The sequence below is a fragment of the Zea mays genome, chromosome 5 (assembly GCF_902167145.1).
Source record: "Zea mays cultivar B73 chromosome 5, Zm-B73-REFERENCE-NAM-5.0, whole genome shotgun sequence".
In the NCBI taxonomy this organism is placed as follows: Eukaryota; Viridiplantae; Streptophyta; class Magnoliopsida; order Poales; family Poaceae; genus Zea; species Zea mays.
Window position 1 is genome coordinate 216655919 of NC_050100.1, and position 15472 is coordinate 216671390.

Genomic DNA, 15472 nt, shown 5'->3' on the forward strand with positions numbered 1-15472 from the left:
CATTCATTCTGCTCTGGGTCCACGAGAAAGGGGGACGCTCGTCCTCTCCTACTGCGACCGGAAACCTGATCCATAACCATGTTGCACCGGCTCCTTTTCCTACTACCACGTTTGTCCCATCGATGCGCTGGATCAACAACGTATACCGGACCGGTGTACGTTGGCCATTGTGACTCATCAAGAAATGGCTCAAAACGAGGGCTCCAGGTACGTACTAAGCTCTCTACACTGAACTCAGAAGGTATTCTGCTCTCAAATGCAAAGTTACGATGACGTGCGGCCGCAACATAATGAGAACATGGAAAATGGTATTGTCTAGGTTTACCACATCCGCACCAGAATGCATCAAGTAACACGACATGTGTCCTCGAAGGTCGCACCTCACCGTCGGAAGTTATGCCGCCTAGTGTTGTTACCTCGTATTTACCCAGCTCCTCATCAAAGCATTGTACCTCATGTCTATGGGCATGTTCCTTTGCATTATTAAGGTGTGATGTTGGTTTAGGTGCCCATCTCTGCCCTCGGGTCTGCATTGCCTTGGCCTGCGCGTGTCTATCATTAAACCAAGCCACAAGCCTATAAAAAGTGAATGTTACTATAGCATTGACTGGCATGCCCCGTATACCCTTGAGCACACTGTTAAATGACTCGGCCATGTTGCTAGTCTGAAACTCGAACCGCCAGCCACCTTCGTCGTAGGCCCTTGTCCATTTGTGCGGTTCCCTCAGCAATCCAGCAATCCAGTTCTTACCTTCAGCATTTGTTGCATCTTTTAGTTCCTTCAACTTATCCTCGAAAAACGAAACCTCCAACTGACGACATACCTCCTCAAAAGGGGGAAGTTAGCCTTGCTATGATCCTTTCGAAGAAGATTTTCTGCTAGATGTCGAGTGCACCATATGTGGTGCATGGGTGCGTAGCCAGGAATCTGCTCTTGCACTGCATTAAGAATACCTTGGTGTCTGTCAGATATGACACCAACCTCGCGTCCAGGGCCTACGACATGGATGCGTACAAGCCGCAAGAACCAAGACCAACTATCTCTGTTCTCCCTCTCCACCAAAGCAAATGCCAAAGGAACCAGTGAGTTGTCTGCGTCGCATGATATGGCAACCAACAATGTGCCCTTATACTTCCCAAGCAGAAAAGTACCATCAATAGAGAGCACAGGACGACAATGCCTGAAGGCCTCTACGCACTGCGAGAAACACCAGAAAGCACGATAAAATATCTCTTTGCCGTTCCTCCATTCATTAGGTTTGGGGATGTACTCGTAATGCATGCCTGGGTTTTTTGCTTTCATTGCATTGAACAATGCTGGTAACTTCTCATAACCCTCCTCCCAATCCCCGTATATCATCTTCCATGCTCGCTGCTTTGCCCTCCATGCTTTCCCATATTTGATCCTGTAACCAAACAGCTCCGAAGTCATGGTCATAATTGACTTCACCTTCAAGTTTGGCTGACCCTTCAATATCCCCAATATCCTTTTCGCAATCAGGGTAGATGTCAACTTACGATGCTTAGAGCTCAGCTCTGTCTGGGCACAAGTGTGTGGACCTACAATTTTGGTGATCTTAAACTTTCCGGTGTCCTTCTGCCTTCGGGCACATACCCTCCAATTACATTCTGGCACCTCGCACACAACAGTGTAACGACGCTGTGCATACGAATGTCTCACCTTGAACGGCCTCTTCCGGTTCACAGAATATTCCTGTAGCCATCGTCTCAGTGTAGGCAGATCCTTGAAAAGTAAGCCAACCTTAATCTCAATGCTGTCGGCGTTATCCGGAGCCTCTAGCAGTTCATCGTCACGTCCTTCAGCATACGCACGGGTGGAATGACTTAAACTGCTAAATTCATGTACTGCAGGGTCTCGCTCCGGACACAAACGTCTTATGAGTTCAATTTCTTGCTCGGTCATTTCTTGAACCGGACGGTCATCATCAGAATCTAAGGCCCGTGCAGCTTCATATGGCTCCTCCTCATCCTCAATCTGAACATCAACACTATTGGATGCCCTGCATATGTTGTCCATATTATATGACACAGGCACATCAATCTGAACATCAGCATTATCGATATGTGGAGATCCTGCATCGGGTCGTAGCAAGAAAAACCATATTAAAAAGTCTAATCAAACGAAATAACGATGGATACGAACAATGTGTCGAAGACACTTACTAGGATGATCGTCAACTGGATCATACTCTTGGGGGGGTACCACCGCATTAGAAGCCCCACAAACGCCAGGAATAGGACGAGAAATCCCATACTCGTGCGGACCCGATTGAGCATCGGGCACAACAACGACTTCTTCATGAAGCTCTACCAAAGGAGCTTCAATACGAGATGCATTTGGCATTTGTGGAGATAACCCGACTGGACCTTCGCAATGACTAACAGGTAACTTTTGAATAACCACATCCAAACATGGTGGAACCATCGTCTTCACAATTCTTAAATATATCTCCCAATCATCTTCTGAAGTAATGGAGATCAACCGTCGGACAACTGTTCCATGTGTAATATGGGACAACAAACCCTGCATTGATATTCTAGGGTCGTTTATGTCCCACCTAATCTCCTCACAAGCTCGAGCCAAAAGCTTGTCAAAAGATGGTCTTTCAACGAACAACATGGTCACGATCTTCATACCATCAAAAGTAACACTCCCATAAGCATCTATCTCCACCCTTCCTCCATGGTATAGTGTTACTAGGCTGTCCATCTATTGCAAAAATGGATTACTAACTCAATAATGGCTATATACTTAAGCCTACTAACGTACTAAGTAATAAATATATATTAACTAATAACTATACAGTAAATATTAAATGAACACATCAAACGAAATTACATAATCTATAAATAATGTACGAAAACAATGTATACCTGAACGCGTACGAGTCCAGCTAACGGTGGAGAAGGTTAAGTCGGACGAACACCTACGTACAAAAAAACCAATTGTCAGTAAAAAATTTGGCAGCACCTCCCCTGTAAAGTGATGTTTATAGAACCTGCGAATAAACGACAACACGATGGTTGCCAACACAGAAAACATGTAATATCAATGCGCTAAACAAAACGGTAACTATATAATCACTAAGAATTTACTAAACACTAACAATATACTACGCAACAAACTAGCTAACTATTTTAATAAACAATAACAACAAACTATCTAACTATTTACTAAATAATAAATAAGTGGATACCTAACTAATTACTACTAGTTTACAAATTAAGAAATTAAAAAAAAATGGTCGGCAATGGAAGCGGGAGCTACCGGGGACGGAGCGGGCGGTGGCGGCAGTGGGCTTCGTGGGGAGCTCGGGCGCGGCAGTGGGCGGGCGGAGCTCCGGCGACCTCGGGGCGGCAGTGGGCGCAGCTCGGGCGCGGCAGAGGGCGGGCGGCGGCGACCGAGCTCGGGGGAGCTCGAGCGACGTCGGGCGGGGCTCGCGGCGGCGAGCCGGAGTCCTGGCAGGCGGCGACGATTGAGGACGGCGGCGGCGGCGTTGGTTTGGAACGAGCAGAAGACAAGAAACGCGCGCACAGAGAAGGCGGTTTGCAGTTTTTTCCTAGCTCGGCGCCAAGATCTGTGGCGCCGAGCTAGGTGCCACGCGGGACTGCCACGTCAGGAAGCTCGGCGCCACATACGGTGGTGATAGTCGCCTAGAGGGGGGGTGAATAGGGCGAAACTGAAATTTACAAATATAAACACAACTACAAGCCGGGTTAGCGTTAGAAATATAAACAAGTCCGCGAGAGAGGGCGCAAAACAAATCCCAAGCGAATAAGCAAGTGAGACACGGAGATTTGTTTTACCGAGGTTCGGTTCTTGCAAACCTACTCCCCGTTGAGGAGGCCACAAAGGCCGGGTCTCTTTCAACCCTTCCCTCTCTCAAACGGTCCCTCGGACCGAGTGAGCTTCTCTTCTCAAATCAAAGCCGGGAACAAAACTTCCCCGCAAGGGCCACCACACAATTGGTGCCTCTTGCCTTGATTACAATGGAGTTGTGATCTCAAGAACAAGTGAGAAAGAAAAGAAGCAATCCAAGCGCAAGAGCTCAAATGAACACGGCAAATCACTCTCACTAGTCACTAGGGCTTTGTGTGGAATTGGAGAGGATTTGATCTCTTTAGTGTGTCTAGAATTGAATGCTAGAGCTCTTGTAGTAGTTGAGAAGTGGAAAACTTGGATACCATGAATGGTGGGGTGGTTGGGGTATTTATAGCCCCAACCACCAAACTTGACCGTTGGCTGGAGGCGTCTGCTCGATGGCGCACCGGACAGTCCGGTGCCCCTGCCACGTCATCACTGCCGTTGGATTCTGACCGTTGGAGCTTCTGACTTGTGGGCCCGCCTGGGTGTCCGGTGCACACCGGACATGTACTGTTTGATGTCCGGTGCACCGGCATGGGCGTTCCTGACGTCTGCGCGCGCTGCGCGCGCATTAAATGCAGCGCAGGGAGCCGTTGGCGCCGCAGGGAGCCGTTGCTCCGCTGGCACACCGGACAGTCCGGTGCACACCGGACAGTCCGGTGAATTTTAGCGGAGCGGCTGCCACGCGAACCCGAGGCTGACGAGTTCCGGAGACCGCGCTTCCTTGGAGCACCGGACATGTCCGGTGCACACCGGACATGTCCGGTGCACACCGGACAGTCCGGTGAATTATAGCGCGCCGGCTTCCGAGAATTCCCGAGGGCGAAGAGTTTGAGTTTGAGTCCCCTGGTGCACCGGACAGGTACTGTTCACTGTCCGGTGGCACACCGGACAGTCCGGTGCGCCAGACCAGGGGTGCCCTCGGTTGCCCCTTTGCTCCTTTATTGAATCCAAAACTTGGTCTTTTTATTGGCTGAGTGTGAACCTTTTACACCTGTATAATCTATACACTTGGGCAAACTAGTTAGTCCAAAGATTTGTGTTGGGCAATTCAACCACCAAAATTATTTAGGAACTAGGTGTAAGCCTAATTCCCTTTCAATCTCCCCCTTTTTGGTGATTGATGCCAACACAAACCAAAGCAAATAAAGATGTGCATAATTGAACTTAGTTTGCATAATGTAAGTGTAAAGGTTGCTTGGAATTGAGCCAATATAACTACTTTACAAGATATGCATGGAATGTTTCTTTCTTTATTTAGCATTTTGGACCACGTTTGCACCACGAGATTTGTTTTTGCAAATTCTTTTGTAAATCCTTTTCAAAGTTCTTTTGCAACTAGTCAAAGGTAAATGAATAAGAGTTTGCAAAGCATTTTCAAGATTTGAAATATTCTCCCCCTGTTTCAAATGCTTTTCTTTGACTTAACAAAACTCCCCCTAAAAGAGATCCACCTCTTAGTGTTCAAGAGGGTTTTGATATACCATTTTTGAAATACTACTTTCTCCCCCTTTTGAACATAATAGGATACCAAATGATAAATACTTTTGGAAAGCACTAAGTTTTTGAATTTGGTGGTGGTGGTGCGGTCCTTTTGCTTTGGGCTCATTTCTCCCCCTTTTTGGCATGAATCGCCAAAAACGGAATCATTAGAGCCCTCGAAGTGCTATCTTCCCCTATGGTCATAAAATAAATGAGTTAAGATTATACCAAAAGCGAAGTCCGGTTCTTTAGCTTTTGAGCTTTTACTCTCTCCCCCAGGGATGAAGTTCTTTTCTTTGATGCTCATTTCTCCCCCAAAGAATAGAGAGTTGCTCGGAGTGATGGCGAAGTATGAGTTACGGAGTGGAAGCCTTTGTCTTCGCCGAAGACTCTAATTCCCTTTTAATATACCTATGACTTGGTTTGAAATAGACTTGAAAACACATTAGTCATAGTACATAAAAGAGATATAATCAAAGGTATTCAAAAGAGCTATGTGTGCAAGCTAGCAAAAGAAATTTCTAGAATCAAGAATATTGAGCTCATGCCTAAGTTTGGTAAAAGTTTGTTCATCAAGAGGCTTGGTAAAGATATCGGCTAATTGATCTTTAGTGTTAATGTAAGAAATCTCGATATCCCCCTTTTGTTGGTGATCCCTAAGAAAATGATACCGAATGGCTATGTGCTTAGTGCGGCTATGCTCGACGGGATTGTCGGCCATTTTGATTGCACTCTCATTGTCACATAGCAAAGGGACTTTGGTTAATTTGTAACCGTAGTCCCGCAGGGTTTGCCTCATCCAAAGCAATTGCGCGCAACAATGACCTGCGGCAATGTACTCGGCTTCGGCGGTGGAAAGAGCGACCGAATTTTGCTTCTTTGAAGCCCAAGACACCAAGGATCTTCCCAAGAACTGACAAGTCCCCGATGTGCTCTTCCTATTAATTTTGCACCCCGCCCAATCGGCATCCGAATAACCAATCAAATCAAACGTGGATCCCCGAGGGTACCAAAGCCCAAACTTAGGGGTATAAGCCAAATATCTCAAGATTCGTTTTACGGCCGTAAGGTGGGATTCCTTAGGGTCGGATTGGAATCTTGCACACATGCAAACGGAAAGCATAATGTCCGGTCGAGATGCACATAAATAAAGCAATGAACCAATCATCGACCGGTATACCTTTTGATCCACGGACTTACCTCCCGTGTCGAGATCGAGATGCCCATTAGTTCCCATGGGAGTCTTGATGGGCTTGGCATCCTTCATTCCAAACTTGCTTAGAATATCTTGAGTATACTTTGTTTGGCTAATGAAGGTGCCTTCTTGGAGTTGCTTTACTTGGAATCCTAAGAAATATTTCAACTCCCCCATCATAGACATCTCGAATTTCTGTGTCATAATCCTACTAAACTCTTCACATGTAGACTCGTTAGTAGACCCAAATATGATATCATCAACATAAATTTGGCATACAAACAAGTCATTTTCAAGAGTTTTAGTAAAGAGTGTAGGATCGGCTTTTCCGACTTTGAAGCTATTTGCAATAAGGAAATCTCTAAGGCATTCATACCATGCTCTTGGGGCTTGCTTGAGCCCATAAAGCGCCTTAGAGAGCCTATAAACATGGTTAGGATACTCACTGTCTTCAAAGCCGGGAGGTTGCTCAACATAGACCTCTTCCTTGATTGGTCCATTGAGGAAGGCACTTTTCACGTCCATTTGATAAAGCTTAAAGCCATGGTAAGTAGCATAGGCCAATAATATGCGAATTGATTCAAGCCTAGCTACGGGTGCATAGGTTTCACCGAAATCCAAACCTTCGACTTGTGAATACCCTTTGGCCACGAGTCGAGCTTTGTTCCTTGTCACCACACCATGCTCATCTTGCTTGTTGCGGAAGACCCATTTGGTTCCTACAACATTTTGGTTAGGACGTGGAACTAAATGCCATACCTCGTTCCTCGTGAAATTGTTGAGCTCCTCTTGCATCGCCACCACCCAATCCGAATCTTGGAGAGCTTCCTCTACCCTGTGTGGCTCAATAGAGGAAACAAAAGAGTAATGTTCACAAAAATGAGCAACCCGAGATCGAGTAGTTACCCCCTTATGAATGTCGCCGAGGATGGTGTCGACGGGGTGATCTCGTTGGATTGCTTGGTGGACTCTTGGGTGTGGCGGCCTTGGTTCTTCCTCATCCTCCTTTTCTTGATTATTTTCATCTCCCCCTTGATTATTGCCATTATCTTGAGGTGGCTCATCTTCTTGATTTTGCCCTTCATCATCTTGAGCCTCATCCTCATTTTGGGTTGGTGGAGATGCTTGCATGGAGGAGGATGGTTGATCTTGTGCATTTGGAGGCTCTTCGGATTCCTTAGGACACACATCCCCAATGGACATGTTCCTTAGCGTGATGTATGGAGCCTCTTCATTACCTATCTCATCAAGATCAACTTGCTCTACTTGAGAGCCGTTAGTTTCATCAAACACAACGTCACATGAGACTTCAACTAGTCCAGTGGACTTGTTAAAGACCCTATATGCCCTTGTGTTTGAGTCATAACCAAGTAAAAAACCTTCTACAGTTTTAGGAGCAAATTTAGATTTTCTACCTCTTTTAACAAGAATAAAGCATTTGCTACCAAAAACTCTAAAATATGAAATGTTGGGCTTTTTACCGGTTAGGAGTTCATATGATGTCTTCTTGAGGATTCGGTGAAGATATAACCGGTTGATGGCGTAGCAGGCGGTGTTGACCGCTTCGGCCCAAAACCGGTCCGATGTCTTGTATTCATCAAGCATGGTCCTTGCCATGTCCAATAGAGTTCGATTCTTTCTCTCCACTACACCATTTTGTTGTGGAGTGTAGGGAGAAGAGAACTCATGCTTGATGCCCTCCTCCTCAAGGAAGCCTTCAATTTGAGAGTTCTTGAACTCCGTCCCGTTGTCGCTTCTTATTTTCTTGATCCTTAAGCCGAACTCATTTTGAGCTCGTCTCAAGAATCCCTTTAAGGTCTCTTGGGTTTGTGATTTTTCCTGCAAAAAGAATACCCAAGTGAAGCGAGAATAATCATCCACTATTACAAGACAATACTTACTCCCGCCGATGCTTATGTAAGCAATCGGGCCGAATAGATCCATGTGGAGTAGCTCAAGCGGCCTGTCGGTCGTCATGATGTTCTTGTGTGGATGATGGACTCCAACTTGCTTTCCCGCCTGGCATGCGCTACAAATCCTGTCTTTCTCAAAATGAACATTTGTCAATCCTAAAATGTGCTCTCCCTTTAGAAGCTTATGAAGATTCTTCATCCTAACATGGGCTAGTCGGCGATGCCAGAGCCAACCCATGTTAGTCTTAGCAATTAAGCAAGTGTCGAGTTCAGCTCTATCAAAATCTACCAAGTATAGCTGACCCTCTAACACTCCCTTAAATGCTATTGAATCATCACTTCTTCTAAAGACAGTGACACTTACATCAGTGAATAGACAGTTGTAGCCCATTTGACATAATTGGGAAACAGAAAGCAAGTTGTAATCTAATGAATCAACAAGAAAAACATTGGAAATGGAATGGTCAGGTGAAATAGCAATTTTACCCAAACCTTTGACCAAACCTTGATTTCCATCCCCGAATGTGATAGCTCGTTGGGGATCTTTGTTTTTCTCATATGAGGAGAACATCCTTTTCTCCCCGGTCATGTGGTTTGTGCACCCGCTGTCGAGTATCCAACTTGAGCCCCCAGATGCATAAACCTACAAAACAAGTTTAGTTCTTGACTTTAGGTACCCAAATGGTTTTGGGTCCTTTGGCATTAGACACAAGAACTTTGGGTACCCAAACACAAGTCTTGGAGCCCTTGTGCTTGCCCCCAACATATTTGGCAACTACTTTGCCGGATTTGTTAGTCAACACATAAGATGCATCAAAAGTTTTAAATGAAATGTTATGATCATTTGATGCACTAGGAGTTTTCTTTCTAGGCAATTGGGCATGAGTTGGTTGCCTAGAGCTAGATGTCTCACCCTTATACATGAAAGCATGATTAGGGCCAGAGTGAGTGAAAGTCGCCTAGAGGGGGGTGAATAGGCGGAACCTGAAAATTAAAACTTTATCCCCCAACTAGATCCCTTGATTAGTGGTTAGAACAAGATGAACAATTATCGGAGTATAAAAACTAAGTTCTTGCTAGTAAAGAGTATAGCTTTCAAATAATGTGAAAGTGATAAATCTATACAACTAATAGTTCTATGATAACAAAGCAAGAAAGCTTAGATGAAAAGAGCACTGACTCAAGTTCTTTTCTTGCGGAGCGTTGCTTCACTTAAATAAGATTTTGACTTGAAGCAACACCAAATGATATGAGCAAAGAATAGCGCAAGAGAACTTAGAGTAAGGGAAAGCAAACAAATCACAAGCAAAAGCACAATGAACACGGGTGATTTGTTTTACCGAGGTTCGGCCCTCGAAGGCCTAGTCCCCGTTGAGGAGTCCACTTAAGGACGGGTCTTTTTCAACCCTTTCCCTCTCTCTCCCGATCACACAAGGATCGGCGAGCTCTTCTTCTTCTCAAGGATCACTCTTGATCCCACAAGGACCACCACAATCTTTGGTGTCTCTTGCTAGCTTTTACAAGCCTCCAACACTTTGGAGGAAGTTCGAATGGGAGTCAAAAACTCCACGCGCAAATGAACACAAAGATGTAGCACACACTATCTCTCAATGAATCTCACAAGGCGCTAGGGCTAAACTCAATTGAGTAGCTCTCAATTGCTTGCTCTCTCTTTTGTGGCACTTGTGTTGGTTGTAGTGGACTAAATCTTGTGTATAGGATGGATCAATGAATATAGGTGGTTGGGAGGGCTTGAGTATGTCAACTAGATGACTTGGAATGTTGCTTGGACTCCCACACTTTGAAGTGGCTGGTTGGGGTGGTATTTATAGCCACCATCCAAAAACTAGCCGTTGATGAAGCTGCTGGTCGATGGGCGCACCGGACAGTCCGGTGCACACCGGACATGTCCGGTGCCCCTGCCACGTCATCCTATCCGTTGGGTTGGAGCTGGTCGACCGTTGGAGGCTTTTGTCCTTATGTGGCACCGGACAGTCCGGTGCACACCGGACAGTCCGGTGCCTCTCTGATCCTCTGCTCTGACTTCTGCCGCGTGTACTGTTCTGCACTGTATACCGTCAGAGTCGACCGTTGGCGCGAAGATGACCGTTGCTCCGCTAGTACACCGGACAGTCCGGTGCACACCGGACAGTCCGGTGAATTATAGCGGAGCGGCTGCCGCGCGAACCCGAGGCTGGCGAGTCCAGGAGGCCGAGCTTCCTTGGAGCACCGGACATGTCCGGTGCACACCGGACAGTCCGGTGAATTATAGCGCGCCGGCTTCCGAGAATTCCCGAGGGTGAAGAGTTTGAGTCAGCGTTCCCTGGTGCACCGGACAGGTACTGTTCACTGTCCGGTGGCACACCGGACAGTCCGGTGCGCCAGACCAGGGGTGCCCTCGGTTGCCCCTTTGCTCCTTTATTTTGACTCTTGTCTTGTTCTTTTTATTGGTTTTATGTTGAATCTTTGGCACCTGTAGAATATATAATCTAGAGCAAACTAATTAGTCCAATTGTTTGTGTTGGACATTCAATCACCAAAATCATTTAGGAAAAGGTTTAAAGCCTATTTCCCTTTCAATCTCCCCCTTTTTGGTGATTGATGCCAACACAAACCAAAGCAAATATATAAGAGAATAATTGAACTAGTTTGCATAAAATAGGTGCAAAGATTACTTGGAATTAAACCAATATTCATTTCATAAAATATGCATGGATGCTTTTTTTTTACTTTATTTTATTTAGTATTTTGGACCACGCTTGCACCACATGTTTTGTTTTTGCAAAATCTTTTTGTAAATCCATTTCAAAGATCTTATGCAAATAGTCAAAGGTAAATGAATAAGAGTTTGTAAAGCATTTTCAAGATTTGAAATTTTCTCCCCCTGTTTCAAATGCTTTTCCTTTGACTAAACAAAACTCCCCCTAACAGAGATCCACCTCTTAGAGTTCAAGAGGGTTTTGATATACCATTTTTGAAATACTACTCTCTCCCCCTTTTTGAACACAATAGGATACCAAATGATAAGTACTTTTGGAAAGCACTAAGTTTTTGAATTTGGTGGTGGTGGTGCGGTCCGTTTGCTTTGGGCTCATTTCTCCCCCTTGTTGGCATGAATCGCCAAAAACGGAGTTATTAGAGCCCTTGAAGTGCTATCTTCCCCTTTTGGTCATAAATAAATGAGTTAGGATTATACCAAAGGCGAAGTCCGATCTTTTAGCTTTGGGGTCTTACTCTCTCCAAAAGACGAAGCCCTTTTCTTTGATGCTCATTTCTCCCCCAAGGAATAGAGAGTTGCTTGGAGTGATGGCGAAGTATGATATACGGAGTGGAAGTCTTTGTTTTCGCCGAAGACTCCATTTCCCTTTCAATCTACGACTTAGCATAGTAATATACTTGGAAACATATTAGTCGTAGTCATGGTACGGGAATAATAGGATATATGCATTTGTACCAAAAAGAAAGAGACATGATCAAGAGATATGTCAATTAAGCATGATTATAGTTCTATACAACAAAGATTGCTCCCCCTAAATATGTGCATGGAGAGAACACATAGTTTGGCCTAAAATGCCAGTTGCACATAATTAGGTTAATGAGAACATATCTAAATCATATAGAATGTGAAGTGCATTGTGTCATAGGATAAGTGTGATGCTCATGACAGTTTATGCACTACAGAAAGCATGTTACAAATTTTTTTTTTTAAGCATTTTCCTTGAAGGATTTCAAAGAGACTTAAGGACCATCCACCTTTGGAACAAAGGTAGCTTATCCTCGTTACAAGGTTAAGCTTTAAGCTCTTTGACAATTAAATCACTTCATCTAGTTTTAACAAAGATGCATTAAAGCATGAGTGAAATTTTAAGAGGTTAAACTAGGTATGAAGCAGGGATAAATGCAAAGGACATGCTTTCTCTTCCTTATATATAAGATATGCAAAGAGTGTATATAAGAGGAAGATTTAGGTACAAGTTTAAATGAAAGGAAGTGGTTTTACCCTTTTGTACCTTCTCATAGAGACGCTCTCTTCATTGTGCTTTGTCCTTAGTCTTTGTTGCTTAAGACCTATACTCAATGACAATATATGGAAATACTTTGCACAAGAGAGAGTTTTACAACTAGTGATCTTTTTCAAGTTATTGTTAGCATATATCAAATGGATCACAAGTTGCATAAATGAATCATGAATTCTCCTTTTTCCTTAGTGCTTATCAAGATAGATGTCAATTAAAATTACCAATTGAGATCAAATTGAAATTACATGAGGCACTAAGAAATATAACTGATACTCGAAGTTGTTTAATGATCAACTAATATGCGATCAAGAGAGCAACAAGGACATTAAACTTTTAATCAAGCTTAAAAATAGGAGAATCCACTAAGCATGCTACTTTAGAAATGAAAGCAACAATCCTTGATAAAAGCGACATTATTTTAACAAGTTGGATTGATGTGTAGTAGCATACTAAATGAGAAACATTATTCTTATGTAAGAGACTATATGAAACTTCTAAGACAAAGCAATAGTCTCAACATAATCAAAATATAATAATGGACTCCCCCTACAGATATGCATCAAATAATTTAAAGAATTGATTTCGATGCATTCACTTTTAAGAACATAAAGGGAGAAGCATTATACATTTTGATCAAGGCTCATAAATTTAGCAATAAACAACTTGAGCCTGGAAATTTCATAATGAAAAAGAATTTAGAATGCTTACAACCACACCATTGATTATTGCGAAGACCTTATTGTCCAAGTAGGTGTTGTTGTCCTTGATGTTCTTCCTTTTTCATTTGAGTGTCCTCCCTTTGTAGTCGTCTCTTTTTCCTTCCAAACTCACTTTGCTTTTACCTTTCTTCTTTTGGGTGAAGATCAACCCATGAGGCTTGTGTACTTTCCCTTCTATGCATATTTATAAGCAAGCTCAAGAGATACGTTAGTAACACAAGCACTAGTTTCCATTTAGTAATCATTTTGACAAAGAATGAAAAGTGAATTACTATTGGCATGGAAACTTTATAATATGAACTAGATTATTCCATGAAGTATGCCTAGTTTTAACTCATAAAACAAGCATGGTTAAATTCTTGAGACTTAAGGGAATAAATCTAATTCATAACATGGAGAGCGATAAATGTAGAAGAATCATATCCAATTTAAGCAATAAAACATACAACATACATTATTGGATTGATTTTCCTTGTCATGATAAATTACGCATCTCCAACTAGAAACATATTCTCTACTAGTGAGACTACATGAGTTACTTAGATAAAAGCATTAGACTCACTATTCTAGACATAAAGAAAGATTCCCTTTTATAAGTGTCTTTAGGATTTGAATTCTTTGCATGACACCTTATTCTTTTAAGAACATGAAGTATCTCTCTATATCTAGAACATGGCAATAATAGAATAATTAATGTAGAAACATGCCATGTGAACTTGCAACAATTTAAAAACATGTAGATTGTCATAATATAGAATTTGATGAATACACAATCTACCATATGAGAGGAATTTCTTCAAAGAATGATGACATAATTTTAAAACATGCTTAAGTGCTTTCTATTTCTATGTGACTACACAAGACAATTTAAGATAATTGCACTTAAGAATATAAATGTTACCATCCTTTGATTTTCCTCCATGTTGTAGGCTTTGATATTCCGCACATGATGATTCTTTATTTCCTACAACATTAATATCTTCCCGAGATGATATGAGTTTTGAATACAATAAATTGAAGTAACCTTGGGTCAATCTTGAATATGTAGATCATTTGAAGATTGATAGCTTGAGTTGATAAGAATTGAATTAACTCCCTCAAGCACCCCAAGGGTTCATACCATCTCCTTCTCCTACAAAGCTTGTCAAGCACATTTTGGTACCCATCGCTTGATGGGTCCGTTAAGGTTAGTGAACAAAGATCTAGGAACCCAAGTGTCCTTCGTGCTAGCACTTGGTAAACTTGTTACCTTTCTAGCACAAGTCGCAATCTTGGGTTGCCTAGTTATATATGAATCTAATGACAAGTTAGGAGTGGGAATTTTACCAATGGGACAATCTTTGCATTGATGTCCCTTCTTTCGGCATGTGTAGCATAGGCGTTTTCCAAATTTTGAAGATTTCTTCTTTCCTTGTTTGTTGCCTGCTACATGGTTAGTAAAAACCTTCTTTTCTAACCCTATGCCTTTTTGTTTTAAATGGGGACAAGATCTAAGCAAGTGTCCCTTCTTGGAGCATTTAAAACAAAGTCTATCATCCTTGTTGATAATCAAGCCATTTTTAATGTAGGGACATGACCTAATCAAGTGCCCCTCTTTAAAGCATTCACTACACCTCTTAATGTGAAGTGTGGCTTGATCATTACCTTGGATGTTACCTTTTGTGGAGGCGTGGTTGAGGCTTTTGGAGGAGGTGTTGAATTTCTTCTTTTGTTTATTCCTCTTAGCAATCCTCAAATCCTTGACATTTTCTTCAAGGGATGTAGTGCATGCCACGGTTGTCCCTGTCTCAAGCTTCTTCACCATGTGATCACGGTTATCTTGAGAAGGTTGGGCAATGCATTTCCCTTTAAGTTGTGTCAAGCTCTTCTTTAGCCTCTCATTTTCTTCTTTGAGCTTTTGATATGAATCATCATTTGTTCCTGTAGATTCTAGCTCAAAAGAAGATTTGCTTGTCGATGAACAACAAGCATTAGCACATGGTAATATAGTATCAATTTGAATACATGTGCATGAGTGAGGTTGTTGGGATTTTAAATTTTCTATCACAACCTCATGAGCAATGTTTAATATGATATGATCATCTATAAGATTTTCATGAGAACATAGAAGCATATCATATTTATTTTGAAAAGCTAGATTTTCAACTTTTAGCTTTTCTATTTGGTCCTTAAGCAAGGTATTCCTATTTACTAATTGAGCGATACAATGTAAAGCGTTATCTTGCTCAATTGAAATAGTTTCATACCTTTGGACCAAA